This window comes from Podarcis melisellensis, assembly GCF_964234715.1.
Source record: "Podarcis melisellensis genome assembly, chromosome: 1".
Lineage (NCBI taxonomy): Eukaryota > Metazoa > Chordata > Lepidosauria > Squamata > Lacertidae > Podarcis > Podarcis melisellensis.
This window is the reverse complement of record NC_138528.1, coordinates 96148715-96167634: the sequence shown is the minus strand read 5'-3', so window position 1 is coordinate 96167634 and position 18920 is coordinate 96148715. Positions and strand designations below refer to the sequence as shown.

At 41.6% G+C, this 18920-nt stretch overlaps 1 protein-coding gene across 7 annotated transcripts in view; it reads right to left on the bottom strand.

Annotated features, from left to right (window-relative positions):
• Positions 1–18920, bottom strand: part of THSD7B (thrombospondin type 1 domain containing 7B) — a 528234-nt gene that overhangs the window by 425478 nt on the left and 83836 nt on the right. For 3 of the 7 annotated variants that reach the window (XM_081928481.1, XM_081928483.1, XM_081928484.1), the window contains exons 1-2: positions 8837–8903; positions 7422–7489 (exon numbers count right to left, since the gene is read on the bottom strand). The exons of 2 other annotated variants lie outside the window; for them this stretch is intronic. The gene's annotated coding sequence lies outside the window, so the exon portion shown is untranslated. Of the gene's footprint in view, positions 1–7421; positions 7552–8836; positions 8911–18920 lie in introns of those variants that run through there. 2 more of the 7 variants (XM_081928485.1, XM_081928482.1) reach the window with 2 other exon arrangements.

The following is an 18920-nucleotide window of genomic DNA, read 5'->3' as shown; positions in this document are numbered from 1 at the left end:
ATTTACAGCACCTATCAGTCCCAGTCATCACTGCCAATGATCAGGAATGATGGGAAGTGTAGTCCAAAAATGGCCAGAATAACCATAACAGCGACTATATTGCTGTCTTCATGTGGCAAACCTTGTTTCAGATCTTGAGTGGAGTCTATCCTTATCACGTGCTCTGACTGAAAATGAGTGCACATGAATACCTAACCAGATGGAAACATTCACCACAGCAGGGAACTAAAATAGCCTCCCTTTGTTGGGTATTTTGTGCACAATAATAATATGAAGTGATGAGGTCAGTCTGGAACCTGGTTTCCTTTTTGCAGCTCTGAGACCATTTGGATGGCCATCTCTGAGGCTGGATGGCCATCTGACATGGATGCTTTAGTTTAGATTCCCGCATTGCAGGGGGTTGGGCCAGATGACCCTTCAGGTCACTCCCAACTCTACATTTCTACAATTCTATGAGTTTGCCTTGGTCCCTTCAAAACAACGACATCTCTGACAAAGGGGGGGGGACATAGACAATAATTATAAGAAAGAAAATAACAAATCAAGAAAAATAGGGAGCAAAAATTTCAAAACATTTTTATTATGCTCACTCCTTTAACTTGATGTTTTTATTGTGGTAGTCTTAAAAAAATTTAATCCTGAGAACTACTTTTAACTTCCCTTCTCTTAAAAATCTGTAAACAGAGAGACAAAAAAGGTTGGTATGAATGGTATGACTTTACATTACAATGTGATTCAGTTGTGGAATATGGCTCATCTATTGAAGACCAGGTGTTTATTGTATAATTTTGTATCTCACGTCACCATACTTTCCCATTTGCTCTTCACAAGCACCCAACAGATTATCTCTCTTTGCTTTGTATCTTTTCATTGTCCCATTTGGTATCAATCCCCCCTCTTTTCTTTTCTTATGTTTTTGAATACCCCTCCCCTCCCCAAAAAAACCCTGTTCTGCTTTCAATTCCTTGAACTCTCTCAAGGTAAGCTCTTTTATCATAGGCTGAAAGATTTAGTCGAAAATGAAGCCATTGTGTGCACAAAAATGATCTTTAACTGACCTCACAGACACTCAGCACTCATTACTCATTACCACCCTTTTGTACCACCCTCATTAATTAAGCACACCCACCCCAAAAGGAAGGCTGAGCTAAATTACCGTACATACTTGTCCATTTGTTCAGCTGCTGGGCCTTGTCAGCTGTGTTTTGTGCTGCTGCTTTATTCAGGCTCTTTCTGTAAAGGGCAGCTGACGTCCAGGCCAAACACTGTGATACTGGCAGCAAATGAGTCTTTTCTAGACTCCCCCTCCTTTTGCTGGCCTTCTACTGGCAAAGACAACTGCAACTTCATGGGCCTTGCTGAGGATCCACCAATTACTTTGCATTATGGGGAAAACTCTTTAAATACTTTGTTTGCCCAGCAATGTGCAACTAGTACATTGATTTGAAATGAGAATTTAATGATGGCACTTAAAAGCTGGGAGCGCAGTCTGAACTGTAGAAGCGCATTAAGAAATTAAGCAAATTATTGTGTCAAAGCTGGACAAAACAATTTACCAGCAAAGTGAAATGGCCATTTCTGTCTCCCCATTTAATCAAGTATGGAGATGCCCCACAGCTTAATGTCTTCAATAAGAGCGTGCTAAAAGAGTTTCTGCTTAGGTTGTGATAGGCAAAGCAATGAGGCATTCCTTTCAAAGTATATACAGGTAATATATACATGCTATCTGAAGCAAATAGTGTAGCAGTGGAAAACCTGTGCTGCCCCCCAATGTTGTTGGAATCAAAAAAAAACCCAGCCCTAGCTAGCATGGCCAATGGTCAGACATTATGGGAGTTGAGGTCCAATAACATCTGGAAGGCCACAGGTTTCCCACCACTGACACCATGGGTGTAGCCAAGGGAGGCAGGGAGGGACAGCTGCCCCCCAATAAATAAATAAATACAAAGCTGACTGAGGTTCTGGCCCCACAATAAAAGGCATGCCCCCCACAAAAATCCTGGCTACACCCATGACAGACACAGCAATGCTTTCTGGTCAGAAATGGCAAATAATAGATACTTGCCACCAATTGTTACTGCTTCCATTTGTTTTGAAGCTGCTTCAGTGTTTCTTCCATATTCTAACACAGATTTAAGAGCACCATTCTAGTATGTCTACTCAGAGGTGTGGTGTCCCACTGAATTCAGTAGGACATACTCCCGGAAAAGTCAGGAGGGTCAAATCTCACCAGAATGCTTAGGGCTTATTAAAACCACAACAGAAAAAGAGAACAGATACAACAGAGCAGAAAGGTCTAACAGGATGTCATTAAGGAGCAGAATCAAGGAAGCATCTGGAGGCAAGAAGGCTTTTTTCGGAAAATGGAAATCTTGTCCAAATGTGGAGGACAAAAAGGAACACGAAAGAAATGCAAGTGGACGAAAGAAATGCAAGTGGACAATGAGGGATCAGTGAGGGGGGTAATTCAAGACAAGGAACATATTGCTAAAAGCATTAAGACCAATTACAATAATAACAAAAAGTATTTAAATAAACCAGAAGCAGAAAACTGACTAGGAAGTAGGTTGAACCTTTAGATGACAAGGGACTGAAAGGAAAGGTGTGCTAAAGGAGGAAAAGGAGATTGCAGAGAAACTAATTTAGTTTTTTGTGTCTGTCTGTAGCTCTAGGTGTTGGATAGGCAGGCTATAATGCAGGGGTAGCCACCCGGATACCCTCCAGATATTGCTGGAATCTGCTTCCTATTATTTTTCACTATTTGCTATGCTGGGGCTAATGGAAATTGTAGTTCAGAAACACTTGGAATGTTCCAAGTCCAGACAGAAGTACTAGCAATATAACCAGAAAAACTAATGCAACAAACCCCATGCCTGAGTGCCACCAATTTGGTAGCATTGGGAAAGCATCATAGAACAAACTAAAGCAGAAGAAATCCATCACTAATGCACCATTAGGGTGTCAAGGAGCAGACACCTGTAATAAAACACCCATCTGGAGGGCCCCAGGGTAATTTCACCCTGGTTCTCTGTTCACTACCACTCTATAGTGGTAAAAAGGTAAAAATAATAATTAAAATGCAACTTTCTTCCACCGTCTTTTTAACTGCCATGATTGTGTATTCAGAATGGTTACTGTATATTAAGTGATAAACAGTCCTTGTTAAATGATCCTTAAGAATTCATTTTTAGAGACTATCAGAGCACAGCGATACTGCGCGAAGGCTGTGACTTTTTACACTGATTGATCCTTTCCTGTGGATTGCTTTAAGGAGTGTTTGCACTCTGGTGTTAATGTTCCATCGGCTGTGCCTGACTGTAAGCTTCATTAGAAGTTGGATGAAATAACTACGTTATAATTACTGTTCTGAAACCCAATAATAAACTCATCCTTAGCCTAGTTCATGTAAATATACAAAGCAAACACAATGGGGGTATATAGTATAATTTGAAAGTATAATTGCATCAAATTACATTTGTAATAATTCAGCTGAAGATATAATGCTTCCTAAGAGGTGATCTTTTTCTGAACAGAGATTCAGTAAACATGCTGTTTTGGGGGTCCAATGCATTACTTGTTAAAGCCATAAGCAGAACACTGCTGGAACAGCCCTCTGGAACAGCTATTTGTGTACAATAATCACGATTTTTTAAAAAAGAAAATATTTGTTTCACACAATTGATACCAAGTGAGTAACCCTTGAAGAGATTGCCAAAGAGTTACCTGTAGATCCCTTTCTTTATACCACTCTCCCACTGACAACTGATAGTGTGGCAGGAGTTGGTATAATGGTGCTGGAAGAACAGGAGAGATGGTTTGGCTGGGGGAGACAAACGCATGGCCTGCATTGTCCAATAGGGAAGAGGCAGAGAGCAGGCTACTTAAGCCAGCTCTGCCCTGCCCCCACTTTCCTTTGGTTGGCACCCGCCATCCCACCCTTTGCAGGGTGGGCATTGCTATTCACCCTTTTGGAGGGGGGCTGAGTAGGAATTTGGAGGAGAGCTCCTCATTGGCCCTGGGTCTCCTCTTTTTCACCTGTGCTCCACACTGTTTGGTGTCATCTTTGTGACCAGAGGGATGTTCTTTAATTTGGCCCAAATAGCATTTTGTCTGGGCAGGTGAGGGAATTTAAATAGGATTTGCAATAATTCCTATGGTTTGGGAAGGCTACAGGGTGAACATGGTGCATGTCAGATTCATACGTAAGGGGCAAGGAGGGACGAGTGTAACAAACCTTGCTGTGTGGCCATAGCATGTGGCTTTAATTTGTGCAGCAGATGAGAGGGATGGAATTCTGCCCTCCCCCCCCCCCAGTTATTCCTATTTACCAGAAACCTCAACCACATAATCAAAAGCATGAAACCATCTTGGGTAGTTCTGAGCATGCTTCCACCATCTTGTTTGGGTCAATGCCTCCTGAATATATAAATTGTTAGGGATCAGGACAAATAATTAGTTCACCTGGTCCTCTCTTTCCAAGCAGATACGTTGTAAATGATCCATGGGTGCCAACCAACACCCATCTATAGCAAATAGGGAGATCACTATGGGTGCTGGTTGGTACCTATGAAGTAGCTTGAATCACCCTTTGATTTTTCTGTGATTGACACCTATATTAGGGCCAACGTTTTTTTAAAAAAACCTCATATCCTGCTTTTTTTTTTGCTTTTTTTTTTGAGAATTCAAGGCACCATAAAATACCAAACAACCCAATACAAAACCACAAAATGCATCAAACCACCATCATAATAAAACAGCAATAAACATAGGAAGCAAGAATCCCAGCAAGGGACGCTCTAAAAAACCAAAAACTAAATGGAGGTAAACAAAAACAGCACTGATATGCCCATACAAGAAAGATTATTTAACATGGTGTGTTAGAAAACCAAGCTCATTACTGACATCTCCTCCAATAGAGTACAAATTATGTCACTCATGATCCAGCCTCAGAGCTCCTAAAAGCAGTCACCCTGGGTTAGAACGTAGATTTTTAAATAGCTATCTTACAACTTCCATCCCTATTAATAACTGTCACAAGCATGACATCCCAAACTACAAGGTACTTTTGAGAGTTCTATTTAGTCTCAAGCACAGCAGCCTGTCATGCTCCTATCCCCAAACTGCTCAACCCTTATTACCAACTGTTCAGAAGAACTCCTCCAGAAGGTGACCTTTCTGTCCCTTGTTCCTACACTCAGTGAAATCTCTATTACGTGTGGGCACTTAAGTGAAACCAGCAGAAAAGACAAAGACCAACATCCACCGCCCCCTGAACACCCATGGTATCTTGCAGAGCCACTTGGACCTTACAGCTCAACTGAACTGAAAGAAGCTTTCATAAGTCTTGTTAAATGGTGACCCATTTCAGATTAGGCCTTTGTGGTAGCATATGGAAAAGTTTCTAACACAGCTATATTTAAAAACTGTTTTAAAGTTCCCCCCTTGAAGTTAATTTAGATGTGTGATACGTGTTACTGAGGCCGTTAATATATGATAGTTTGGTATGTCAATATTTTACTTTTTGATTATGTTACGTTTGAAAATCTAAAGATTTATTTTTTTTAAAAAATGGAAATTTGACACCCATACAAATTGCAAACCTTATCGTGCTTAAAATAAAGTGTTACTTTTTAAAAAAATCATTCAATTGCAAACTTTTTCCTGCTTAAAAGAAAGTAAGTACTTTTTTTAAAAAAAATATCCATTTGCATACTAGAATTCAATATACAGTATGGAAGGTCAGTTTAAAAAAATAGGATGAAGGGAAAAAATAGCAATATCCCACTGTCTCCACCAAAAGTGCTTATCATCTTTGTCACTCTGCAGCATCCCAACTGAGAGAAGAAACACTAAAGTTCAGCCTGCTTGGCAGGATGAAATAGCATCACAGCTCTGATATTCATTTATACTACATGGATTCATAGCCCACTTGAAGGAAAAGCTAGTAAAATAATTTATGTCACCATTAAATGACCTCCATGCTGGATGCATTGCAGTCTCAGCACATTAACTGTATTTACCACTGGGAGATACAGAAATGAGCCTGACCTTTTTGACAAGGAAGAAATAAAATCATACTGAAATTGAAGTAAATCACAGGTTGCTTTAAAAAAATATTGCATGACCACAATTTCCTAGCCTATGTTCCTATCACATTTTATGCACATTTGATATATTTCTCGTTTAGCAGGCTAAATAAATTTTGGTGTGTCGATCAATAGAATTTATCAGATAGCTCACAGGTTTGTTAAATGCTCTAAATATTCAATTTTTAAAGGCAACAATGTGGTTCTGAGGATGTCTGTGCTCAAATGCATGCCTTTTCACTTTGCTAGGAGGAGAAAAGTATAGATGTGAGAAATAAATGACCTGCTTTTAATCTTCTCTAGCAGTGATGAAGTGGATGGTACTTGTTGAAAAGCTAACTGGATATGTAGTGGAAGCACTTTGTGCTTCAGGCTGAACAAAACAGAATGAGAAGTTGTAAAACTGACTTAGGTTGCAGTGCTAGACACCAGGGTTGGGGAACCTGTGGCCCCCTGAAGGACATTGAACTCCAACTCCCATCAACCCCAGCCAACATAATCAAGGCTCATGTACAGTATTATAATAGTTGTAGTACAATGGCACAGGTGCCCCATCCCACTGTGCACATTTCCTTTGTGTATATCTCACTGAACACAGTGTGGTTTACTTCAAAAGAGGAATGCTTCTTATTGTTTCAATACCTTTGAAACAGGATTATTTAGGCAAAAAAAATTATCTGATGATAGCTTCAGAGGTGTCCAAATCAGTGCAGTTTGGAATAGTTTGGTACCCCATCATGATTCAAAATGGCAGCTGACAGTGTCTAAACCAAAGCCTGTTCCTTCATATCAGGAACTGGATGATGATATCTCCAGAGGCATCCCAATCGGTGCAGTTTGGAATATTTTGGCCTGCCATCATGATTGAAAATGGCACCCAATAGTCTCCAGATTATAGATTAAAATATCTTTCTCAATCTCAGGAACAACCACGCTAAATTGTGTGACGATACCATCTGAAGTGTCCAAATCAGTGCAGTTTGGAATAGTTTGGATCAACATCTTGACTCAAAATGGTGCCCAATGGTATCCAAACACAGATGAAAACCAGCTCCTCTATCTCAGGAACCATCATGCCAAGTTTGGTGATGATATCTCAATAGGCATTTGGTCACATAGAGAACAGATGGACAATGGACTTTCCAAAACATAACAGTAGATCAGTGCTATTATGCCCACTTCTTCATTTTTTACAGTGCAGTACAGTTATTCCTTGATGGGTCACAGGAATACAGGAAGTTTTCTTATACCAGGTAAGACTATTGGCTCATCTAGCTACTGACTAGCAGAGGCTGTTCAGCCAGGATTGTAGATTAAAGAGTTTCCCAATCCTACCTTGAGGTGCGAGAAATTGTGTCTGGGAACTTTTGCATGCATCTATGGGGGACTGCCCAAGTCCTAGCCTAGAAGAGAGCAGAGGAAGTGGACATTTCTCTAGGAGATTTAAATTGCTAGAGATAAAAATCTGTAAAAGAGAGCAGAGGAGGACATTTCTCTTGGAGATGTAAATTGCTACAGGGAATAAAAAAAAGAAACACCCACATATTTCCATCCCTCAAGTCTTTTCAGTCAAGAATGAGATCTACTTTCTAGCCCAGGTAGCTGACTTACACAGATATCCAGTCAGCAGTGACCCATCTCTATTAATACCCAGCCGACTTATGTCTACCATGGCTAGAAAGGCCTTGTAATGTTGACTGAGTGCTCAGTCATAGGAGACAAACTTGTAATATATTGCTAGTCTTCATGCTTTGTCACAATACAGTTGTACCTTGGATCCCGAAGGCCCTGGAACACGGACGTTTTGGTTCCCGAACGCCGCAAACCCAGAAGTGATTGTTCCGGTTTGTGAATGTTCTTTTGGAACCCAAATGTCCAATGGGGCTTCCTAGGCTTCTGATTTGCTGCAGTGGCTTCAAACATTTTGGAAGTCGAACAGATTTCTGGAACGGATTCCATTCAACTTCCAAGGTACAACTGTACATTATTAGAAGATTATTCCTTCGTTGGTTCCACTCAAGATTCAGGCTCCATCTGCAGTATACATTTAAAGCATCATCATACCACTTTGAAAAGTCATGGCTTCTCCCAAAGAATCCTGGAAACAGTAGTTTGTTAAGAGTGCTGAGAATTGTGCCCTCACAGAGTAACTATTCTCAGAATCTTTTAACAGTAAATCCGTCTTCCTAGGGAACTCTGGGAATTATAGTTCTGAAAAGGAAATGAAGGTCTCCCAACAACCCTCAGCACACTTAAGAAACTACAGTTCCCAAGATTCTTTGGGGGAACCCATGGCTGTACAAAGTGCTGTGATACTGCTATAAATGTATAGTGCAGATGGGCCTCAGGGCTCAGCAGGCCTGGTGAGGTAGCGCTTGAGAATTACCTGGGTCAGTTTTATGATGAGAACAACAAATCCTTGTCATTCAATCTGAGATCTTCACGTGTGCTTTAATGCTTGTGCATTCACTTTACAGAATGGGGGGGGGCAGCTCTGTGCATATTTCTTAGCATGGGAAAGCTCTTAAGGACTGGGATGTGGCTCCTACACTCCCAGTGAAATTCCCAAATTGAGTGTGTTAGGGGCACATATGCTTGCTCTGCTTACTGACCCCACATACCTTCCCCATGCCTGATCAACCCCTGCTCTCTTTACACCTCACCCATCCCTTTACATCTTGTCCAAACCTTCTGTCTCAGCTTACCTAACCTTCCTTCCCTCTCAGCTTACCTCTTCCCTCACCACTCACCTCAACCCACAACCCCTTTTAAAGGAGTGTCAGGTGCTTCAGAGAGAGGTAAGCCAAACTGCTCTCTGTTGTACCTCCCAACCTCCATTAAATAGCCTCCCTGGGCCACTGGGCCACCTGCCACCTGCCACCTGCACTGCTTGATTTCTCATCTGCCTGTTTTGTCGTCACCTTGGAGTTGCTATGGGTGACTGTGTGAACTGCAGTGTGATGGCAGCTTTCTCATTTTACAGCCTTGGAAACCACATTTGACCTTCCCTGTCTAGCTATTCACATAAAGTCAAGAACTAGAAGGACCAATGAGCAAAGAATTCTTAAACATTGTAGAAACGTGCTCCTGTGTGATACTGACACAGGATGATCAAAAAGAGCAATTCCTCCTTGGTTTTCTTAGTCCACCCTTTTCTTTTCCCCCTCCCTTCCTGCAGTATATATGAAAAAAACATAAATAACAAACAAGGAAATAAACTCATCTGCTTAACAGTATTGCTTTAAAATCCATCTTTGATCTGTTTATATATTTCTACACAGGATGAATAACAGGAATCAGTAAAAATTGCATCACTGGGACATAAAAGATAACAAAACGCGATCAAACATTCTCTGGATGCAATCCACTTTCTGGCAGCTAAGCTAAGCATCATTGTTACTCAGCCTGACAGTAATAGGCAGGTTACATTCCCCCACTTCCTCATAATTACTTGTCTACTAGCATACAAAATATTCTTCACTAATCTTCACAAGACTTAAATAAGCTTCTTTGCTTCCTATTGAGACAGCTAGGCGTTAGCCTCTTATTTTGGGCCCATGATTACAACTCAATGCACACCGCATAGACTTCTGAATTCATCGGTCTATGACATTAATTCTCCCCTCACGTAGACATTCATAAGGATGTTGCCATATTGCAACCAGAACAGTTATGCTGGACTCAAGGGAAAGCAGTTGTGGATATAAGCTCTTGTGTAACTCTTTTTCAAATACTGGTTCTTAATCTATAAATCATCAAACATAATTATGGAGGGGAAAGTTTATTTTCTCATAAATTGGACCCCAATGAAGAAATAACTGGACAGTGGGGAGAGAAAAAAGGCAAACAAATAAATGGATGGAAGAGGTGAACAGAGATGACAAATACACACTGTCTGGATGCTTCCGCAGTATCAGGATCAGGTGTTTTTATTGTTCCTCCAAGAGTGTCGGTGTGCCTGCGTGTAAGGAAAGGAACCCTAACTTCTTATTGTTGATTTCTCCCATTCATCATCATCTTAGCTTTCCTTTTTCCAATTTACCCTTTCACCCAGTATGTCTGGTGAATTGTGAAGCAGGGAACTCCCATAACATGCATCTGACTCCAGACCCTTCATGTTCCCCCTGTTTTCCAGGGACAGTCATGGATTTACAGAAGCCGCCCTGGTTTCTGATTTGATTCTGGAATGCTTTTCCTCAGAACGTCCCTATTTTCACTGGAGGAATGCTGGAGGGTATGGAGGACATCCCTATTTTCATTGGGAAAATTCTGGAGGGTATTCCAAGATCCAAATAACTTTATTGTACTAGCCATTGGCCATGACAAATCTGAATCAAAAATAAATCCACAGGAGGGTATATGAATCTCCCCCAAAGAACCCACTACCATCTTCCCGACACCCTGAGGGTTTGTTCTAGGCCTTCTGCAGTGTCTGGGACATAAAACATTGGAGAGGGGCAGGGAAGCAACTGAGCTTGAGGCCGTTATGAACTGCAAATGTTGCTTACTCACCCAGTGCTGAGTTATGACACACAAATCCCCAAGCTTCCTTTGTTTTTACTTGCCGCATTAAATGCTGATCAGTCAGTTTTCTTCAATAGAGTAACTGCTGACCTTTGTCTAAGCAAGGTCTACAGTGTACACAGGAGCTGGGAACAATTTGTTCAACTCATTGCATTCCCCCATTGGAATACAATCACGTAAAACTGAACCCTAAATCAGCTGGAGAAAGAATAGGAAACACGTTGACATGAAGCAAAGCTGGCTCTCCTTTTGTGAAATGCGCCTCTTTTCAGCAAGAAAGAACCATGTCTTTCGGAGTCCGTGATACCAGATGATGCACCCAGCTAAGGTACACAGCAGGAACTAAGCCTGGCGCAGCGATCCATTTGTTCATGGTTCCACAAATACATTGTCTCCCGGAGAGAAGGGGCCAATACAGAAAACATCACACAAGTGTGTTTTCTTATCTCCACCCGTCTCTTGCCAAAGAAACCAAGGAAAGGAATATTTTTAACAGTCAGAATGTTCTCCCTGCCCATCACAAGCAGACTGTCATACACTGTTATTTAGATTACTGTTATTTAGATGACTGGCTTCCTTTTGAAATTCTCCACTGTTTTGAAATGTCCCCCCCCCCAATTTTACTCTGAAAAGGGAAGGGGAGATTGCTGTTTAGAAATGAACACTACTGTACTGCACACTTACATATTTGATTTAATTTAATATCAGGGTTCCTTACCTTTTACACCCCAGTCCTTAGCATATTGGCATGGCAATAAGGCCCACTGATTTAAAAGGGACTTATTTCCAAGTCAGTATATGTCTAGTTGATTGAAGTGTTGTGCTTTTGTTTGAATAGTGAACTCATTTAAATTACTACTGTAGTTACTAAATACAGATAATTTCTTTGGATATTTAATTAATAGCATTTTTTATTTTTAAAAAAACCAGTAACACAGCAGTTGAGGAAAAATTACCTATGGTGAATTGTTGCCATGACATGAGTTACATAGATTTTAACAATAATGGAATGATCACCATGCATTTTCATGGGTGACAGCTCCGCTTACAATCATATTAAGATCCGGTTTTGTAATCTATAATTAATTTTTGAGTTCTTCATTATTCTCAATTAATGCTTTCAGCTCTGCTTGGGATATTACAGTACAGAAAGGAAAATGTGCAGGCACACAAGAGGGGGGAAATATGTGTAGGCATAAAATACTTAATAGGGGGTTAGTGGTGACAAATATTGGACCAAAAAATGCCAGGGTCTTTGTGTGCATGTGTGTGTAGTTTTTTTACAGCCGGTTCCTTTTATATTAGACTCCTGAAAGTAGTTGCAATAGCAGTCCATGTTCAATAACTCTCCAGCTGAAAGATTGCCTTTATGTTTACATATCATTATCATAAATGAATATATGTTGCATCATCCAGCCAATTTAGTCAAAGTGAGCCTGGCCATTCATTTCAACAGGAGCAGGGCAAGGCTCTTAATTTTTAAAAAGCTGCTCCCTCGTAATTCCTCCAGTAATTGCTACTTAGCTCATTCATAATGGAAAAGCTTCCAAAACTGGCAGCGGGAACATACATAATAGTGATTTGCACTTTGGCAGTACTTCCAGCTATTCCCTATTTTGAGGCATATAGTAATAAAAAGATATGCTTTCTCATTAAGTGATTATTTTTTAATAAATTATGGTGCATTATTTATTTTTTTAGTCCTTAATAATAATAAAAAGCACAGAGAAGTACACATCAAAAAGAGCGAAAATACAATATGAGGCCAAGGAACATAAAGGTACTATCCAGTGCTGGTCCCACTCAGAGTAGACCCATTGAAATTAACACCGATGACTAATTTAGGTCCATGAATTTCAATAGGTCTACAACCTTAAATGTGTTCATGGCTTTAATGGCTCCCGTTCTAATTTAATTAAGCTTAATGCCACAACTTGTTGGAAGTCCATCAAGTGATGTGAAAGCTTATATGAGGAATCAGGTTATGAGGTCAACAGGAGTTGGACTTACTGACCTTTGAGGTCTCTTGTTAGAACTATGATTTTGAGTTGCTGCATCTCTAGAGAAAAATATTGTGGGAGCCCAAAGGGTCGATTCAGTTTTATATACCACAACAGGTGCCTCCTCCGTGACCCTTTGTCCTGCTTGTACTTCATCCATTCAATGAGTGAGGTCTGTTCTGGAATGGGAAGAATGGGGAAGAGGAAACAATGGACCTGAACGGATGTCTTTTAAACAAAATGCACATACATTTGTACCATATCATTTCTCCAAGTTGTTCAGGCCACATCTAGTTATCATATTTTATATTCATGGCAACGCAGAGTCACTGAACCAGATTGCATACTGGCTGTACATGCCTTCAGAGCAAGAGGTCAAAGTGACCTTCTGCAGACACTGGCTTCCAACTTCTGTCCAATCTCCATTCCTGGCTTAAGAAAGAGACTGCTGTCATAGCTACCATAGAAGTGAGATAGAGGAGAGAGAAGACATGAATAACCTGTGCTCATTCCAAAGTAACCGTCCAATCCTCAACCACTTACACAGGCCGGCATCCAACTTGGTCCCCTCCAGTTGTTGGAGGACTACAATTCCCATCATCCCTGAAGGGTACCAGCTCGGCCACCCTGCAGCACTCAGCTCCACTGCTACTTCCTAGCACCTAAAGGAAACATTGGGAAGGGTCCTCCAACATCAGTCACAATGCTGTGGCCACCTGAGAACCACCTCACCCACTGGCACTGTACTGTATCATTTTCCTGAAGCAATGATACACAAGGACCCATTTGGCTCTGGGTGGATCAAAGGGAGGCTTGCCCTTCAACATTTCTCCAATTAAAATAGGGTTGTCCTGTTCAATGATGATGATGATTTTCCCCCACCCATCTGACTGGGTTACCCCAGCCACTGTAGGTGGCTTCCAACATATATGAAAACATAATAAAAGTGTACATATGTCTTATAAAGGTTGCAAAGTTACTTATCTCCTTGATTTGGGGGTCACATAACTCCACACCCTGCAACATTTCTCCAGTGAAAACAGGAACGTTCTAAAGAAAGGGAGACATCTGGGATCAACTGGGATGGCTTCTGTAAATCCAGGACTGTCCGTAGAAAATAGGGACACTTGGAGGGTCTGGGAAGGTGGTAGCCTCTGGTACTGGGTACTAAGAACACTAGAACACTCCTGGATGAACTGGGCAGGTGGCGTCATGTACCACTTCTTTTTTAAAAAGAAACAGATAAGCAATCTTCAAAGCACTCCCCACTTGCTTTAGGCTCTCTGTTTTGGTGATTCCCTTTGGACCACTAGAGCTAAAGTGGTTTCTTAGGCCTGGATGACTCACCGGGTTATGAATCTGATGGACAAGCTTTGCCAAATGTCCTCCTGTGGACTCACAGACTTTGCAGCATGTTTCCCCTTCAGACCAATCCCTCACAGGAGTACAAAACAAGAACTCTTATTATGGAGAGCTTCTGAGCCAAGTGTATAAAAATAGGTCCTTTGTGTGTTTCTTTGCAGATAACTAGCAGTTTGAATGTGTCAGGGGAGAAAAAAAAATTACACCTTCCTACACGAGCTGTCAAATTACCTGTCATCTGTTAAAAATAAATAAATAAATAAATAACCCAAACTATAAGGGACAGATAACCCACAAAGCGCTAATTATTTCAGCTTTGTAAGTAAGATGTGAAAAATGATTTCTAATGGCCATTCAATTTATTTTTCCAGCTCCTTTGCTTCAGTACCACTATTTCCCCCTTTATTTTCAGAGTAGCATCCTACTTTCAAACAGAACACTTCTCATATATCAAACTTGCCATAATCTCATATTCTCTCTTGTCATACATCTATTGGAAATCAAGCTGATTCTGTGGTACTACCTAAGCAAATCTCTCTTCTTCTTCTTTTTTGCTGGGGGGAAGACTATGCATTTTCACAGTCAGATGGCATCATTTGAGCATTTTCAGTTCTGTACATACATGGGCTGAATTTCATATTACATGCAAATAAACACATCAAGCTGTCCTCAACTGTCAGCCCAGTATTGTCCAGCACAGACATAGCCATTGTGGTGACTGTGGACTACAGCTCCCATCATCCTTGACCATTGGCCACGCTGCCTAGGGCGGATGGGGATTGTTGTCTGAAACATCTGAAAGGCACCACATTGCCTACCTCTGCGCTAGCAGCAATTCGCCAAGGAGCCAGATAGAGGCTGTGTACACACTATACATTTAAAGTATGCAACCTCCCCACCAAGAATCCTGAGAACTGTCATTTGTTAAGGGCACTGGGAACTGTAGCTCTGTGAGGGGTAAGCTACAGTTCCTAGGGTTCTTTGAGGGAAGCAGTGTGCTTTAAATGTATGGTATGTATGCAGGCAGAGTTCATTTTGCTATCTAAGATATTTTCAGATGGAGATGCAAGGCACTTAGCTACTGGAACTTGACCACTGCTTGTCATAATGCAGGCCTTGATGTCAAAGGTGAAGCTGGCTTGAGCTTGGGGAACTGGACCAGTCTCCTGATGCTGAGGCTGGAGGGAAGGAGCCTGCAGAGCTGAATCCAGGATCCTTACTCAGCCTAACTCAGGAGGAATTGCATGGCCCCCACATGCCAGGTGCGAAGCCCAAGAAAGCCAAGTAACACTTATCCTCAGGCAGTAGAGTTGTGGAAAGGATGGGCTGAAATAAATTACTTTTTTAATAAAAAAAAAGCCCTCAGTTTATCTCTAACATTTACAGGGCAAGTTGCTCACTCAGAATTGTTCAAAATGCTGCCACCTGAGTATGTTCAAATCAGAACATTATTTTGCTTTGCCTTACTAAAAGCTGGATTTTAACTTCCACTACTTGACCTTGTCTTGCTTTGCTTGCTAGAACCTGAACTTTCCAGATTCCATTAAGGCAAACAAAAAAACAGGCAAAGCAGCATTCTGACTTGTACACATCAGGTGATGGGGGAAAGGTGGGCTATAAATCTAATTTATAATTATGATTATGACAATGACAACGATGATGATGTCTACCTTGGAAAAACAGTACAATCATTGCAACAATACTTGCTACTGAAGGAAGCTGCGCTGGAATTTTCTTAAGTTTGTCTCCAGCCTGCTCTATGAGTTATCCTGTTGGATGGAATAGATTGTCCTCCAAACCCAGGTATGCTCCCATTATATATCACCAAAAGCCATTGGGAGTCCTGGCTCCATATGAGTCCTAGCTCCCTTTCCACAAAGCACATGAGATACAAGAACATGGCCAGCTCTAGCAATTACTAGGGCAGAAAGCCTGGTGTTCATTACAATAACTGTCTGTGCTCCCAATTGCTTTTATTGATAAACAGTGGGAGCCTCCCTGGGGTTGGAGGAAAAATCTCTCCCACCCAGCAGGGTATCTCTTGGACACGACAGGATCACTCTGTTTAGTATGCATTTAAGTTTGCACAGTTTTATTTTAGCGTAATTTATGAGTCAATTATTTTTTTTTAAGAAACAATGGTTTCCTGGCCACAAGCTTTTCAGATGGGGAAATGGAAAGCAAAATAAAAAATACCAGTATAATACCTGTACCCCATGCATTGTGTGGTGAGTTCCTGTCCCCCCGGTGGAAATAAAGACACATGACACAATTATTAAGGTTAATGGGCTAAATAAGACCACAACTTTATTGGTTACAGGTGATGAGTGGTATTGGCTTAGGCATTGGTCCTAACCGACTATATACGGCTCCAGCCCGTCCGCTTGAAGTCCGGGAAGGGTTAACCACCAGTAGGGGGAGTCCTGCTGATGCACATCAACTAGGAACTCCCCCGGGGTCACTGCTCGAGGCGTGCCTTAGGCCCTCACCTCCATAGGCTTCAGACAGGGCCACACACCCCGGAATCCTTTATTGGACTACCCTTCAATATGCGGGGCAGGTGATGGCGCTTCCTCCCCTCTTCCATCTACAAAACAATACCAATACCAATGCCTAACCACCAATACCAAGAAAGTTGTGATGATTTGCTATGAGGTAGGCTAAAACTAAGTGGCTGGTGCCAATTTGCCAAGTGGAAAAATTCCTACCAGGCCCCTCAACAGCGACCAACCAAGGTCCATAGCAAGGTCAAGGAACGAAAACCTTAAAGGGCAGGGAGGTGGGAAACAGGAACAGCTGATAGGTGGGAAAAGAGGGAGATCTCCAGCCGCACCTGCGTTAAATAGGCCACGCCCCCAGAGCCAGCAGATTGGCTGGCCAGCGGGTGAAGTGGTTGGGGATTCCAGCCACTGCACGCGTGGTGGGGCTGTGACGCCCGCAATCCCACCTCCTCTGCAGGGCGGAAGTGGCTTTATCTTAGCAAAGGAAAATATATTTGCAGTGAAAGCTTAAGCTTGTTTACTCATAAAAACATATGAAGAGCCTGCTGGTCAGACCAATAGCCCATTTAGTCCAGCATCCTGTTCTCAGCTACATGCCTATGGGAAACCCACAAGCAGGATTTGAGCACAAGAGCCATCTCCTCTCCTGAGGTTTCTAGCAACAGAAGCATTCAGAAGCATTCCTGTGTAGGCAAAGTATAGCCATCATGGCTAGTAGCCATAGGTAGCCCTCTCATCTTAGTCAGATGTAAGACCCAGTATGCTCAGTAGGGCTTACTCCCAGGAGAGTAAAGGATTGCAGCTTTAATTGATTACCTCAACAGAGACTAGCATGTTTTTTCAAGTCAGACTTTTGCAGACCCATTACCGGCCTACCAAAGTCAGGGTGTGGGGGGAGGCAAGAAAATTTGTCAGGTTTGCCAGAATTATTGATTTTGTCTCTTTCAAAACTAGCAGATTCAATTCCACAAAGGCTTGCTGTTTTAATAGAGTTTACTTGGGAAATGCATATGCAAGGAACTTCCATCCATCATCGTTCTGACATCCAAGCTAAAGTCACTTTTAATCTGTATATAATGCTTGGGATTACATATTCATTTAATATAATCTTGCCTCCCTGGTTCACAGTAGGAGGCTAATATACAAAGCTGTCGTGATCAGCAGCCTGTTTGCTCATTCTTCCAGCAAAATGCACTGTATTTGGCTAACCTTTTGTTATATGACTGGCTTAGAAGTTTGACTGGCAGTAGTCAACATGGCAGAAATCTTCTCTTTTGAGGCTCATGATTGATCATTGCTGAGCAATCTTTTGGGCATTAACTGATATAGTGAGGGAAGAGAGCAAGGAAGCTGGAGGATGTCGAGAAAATTCATAAGGTTTAAAGAAGCTGTCAGAAAGGAATGAAGGCCACCAAATGAAACCGTGAGGTACCTTTCTGTGTCATGAAAATCATTAAAATGGCTTCTGCTACAGCTGCCCCTCCACATGTATTTAGAATTAACATTTGCTGAATGCTAGGCAGAATGTATAAGGAGAGCTTTTGCCCACATAAACTGCCCTATGTATTAATATATTCAAAAGCAGCTGCATTCTGCCTCAGAAGCGTGCCTTCATTTTGCAATGTTTGAAAATATTAACTGAAAGGGGGCATTGGGTTCCGTTTTCATTCATTCTGAAGAGAATGCCATGAGTAATGAAAGCATACATTGCTCACATTTCACGCCTGTTCATACCCATTTTGGAAGGGTAGGTCTAACCTGGTGCTCCCTGGTGGCAGCAATGGGGCTGATGTTGGCAGCCATTTAATTTTCCAAGAAAGTTGTATCGTTTGGGGGCCATTTGAGGCACAAAAAGGATGCACACTAATCCAAGTTCCCCTTTTCGGTGGGTGAAGCCACTGTTTCCCTTTCACTCATGCCCAGGAAGAATGCAATGTCTAGGAACATTCTGGGAATGTAAGATGGTAGCCAATAGGAATGCCCACTAGTATCAGTTCCCCTGCCGCTCAGAATGGTCCCCCCCCCAAAAAAAAAGTTAAGGTAAGAAAACATACAATGAAAATGATGATAGGTGCATGACTAATGAATGAATAATGAAAGAAATATGGTTTTAACAAATGAGTACCAAAATGTTTTATAATGAAAGTGAACAGTATATTGAAATGATAACAAATGTGTGCCTTTATTCTGCAAAGCTGATGGCTACAAGAAAGGTCTTTGAAGAATTCCCTCCCTAAAAAGGCCCATCCCTTCTTTTCTCGTGTGTGTGTGTGTGTGTGTGTGTGTGTATGAACAACTACTGCCTAGTCTGTTTTTTAAGACCTGCTGGGGACGCCCTACTTCTTAATCTAACCTTAGCTTTAGCTGGGTGGGTGACAGCATGAGGCAGGATGTTCTTGGGGGGAGGGCTGATTCTGGGATCCCCAAATAATTTGGTTGACCTACAC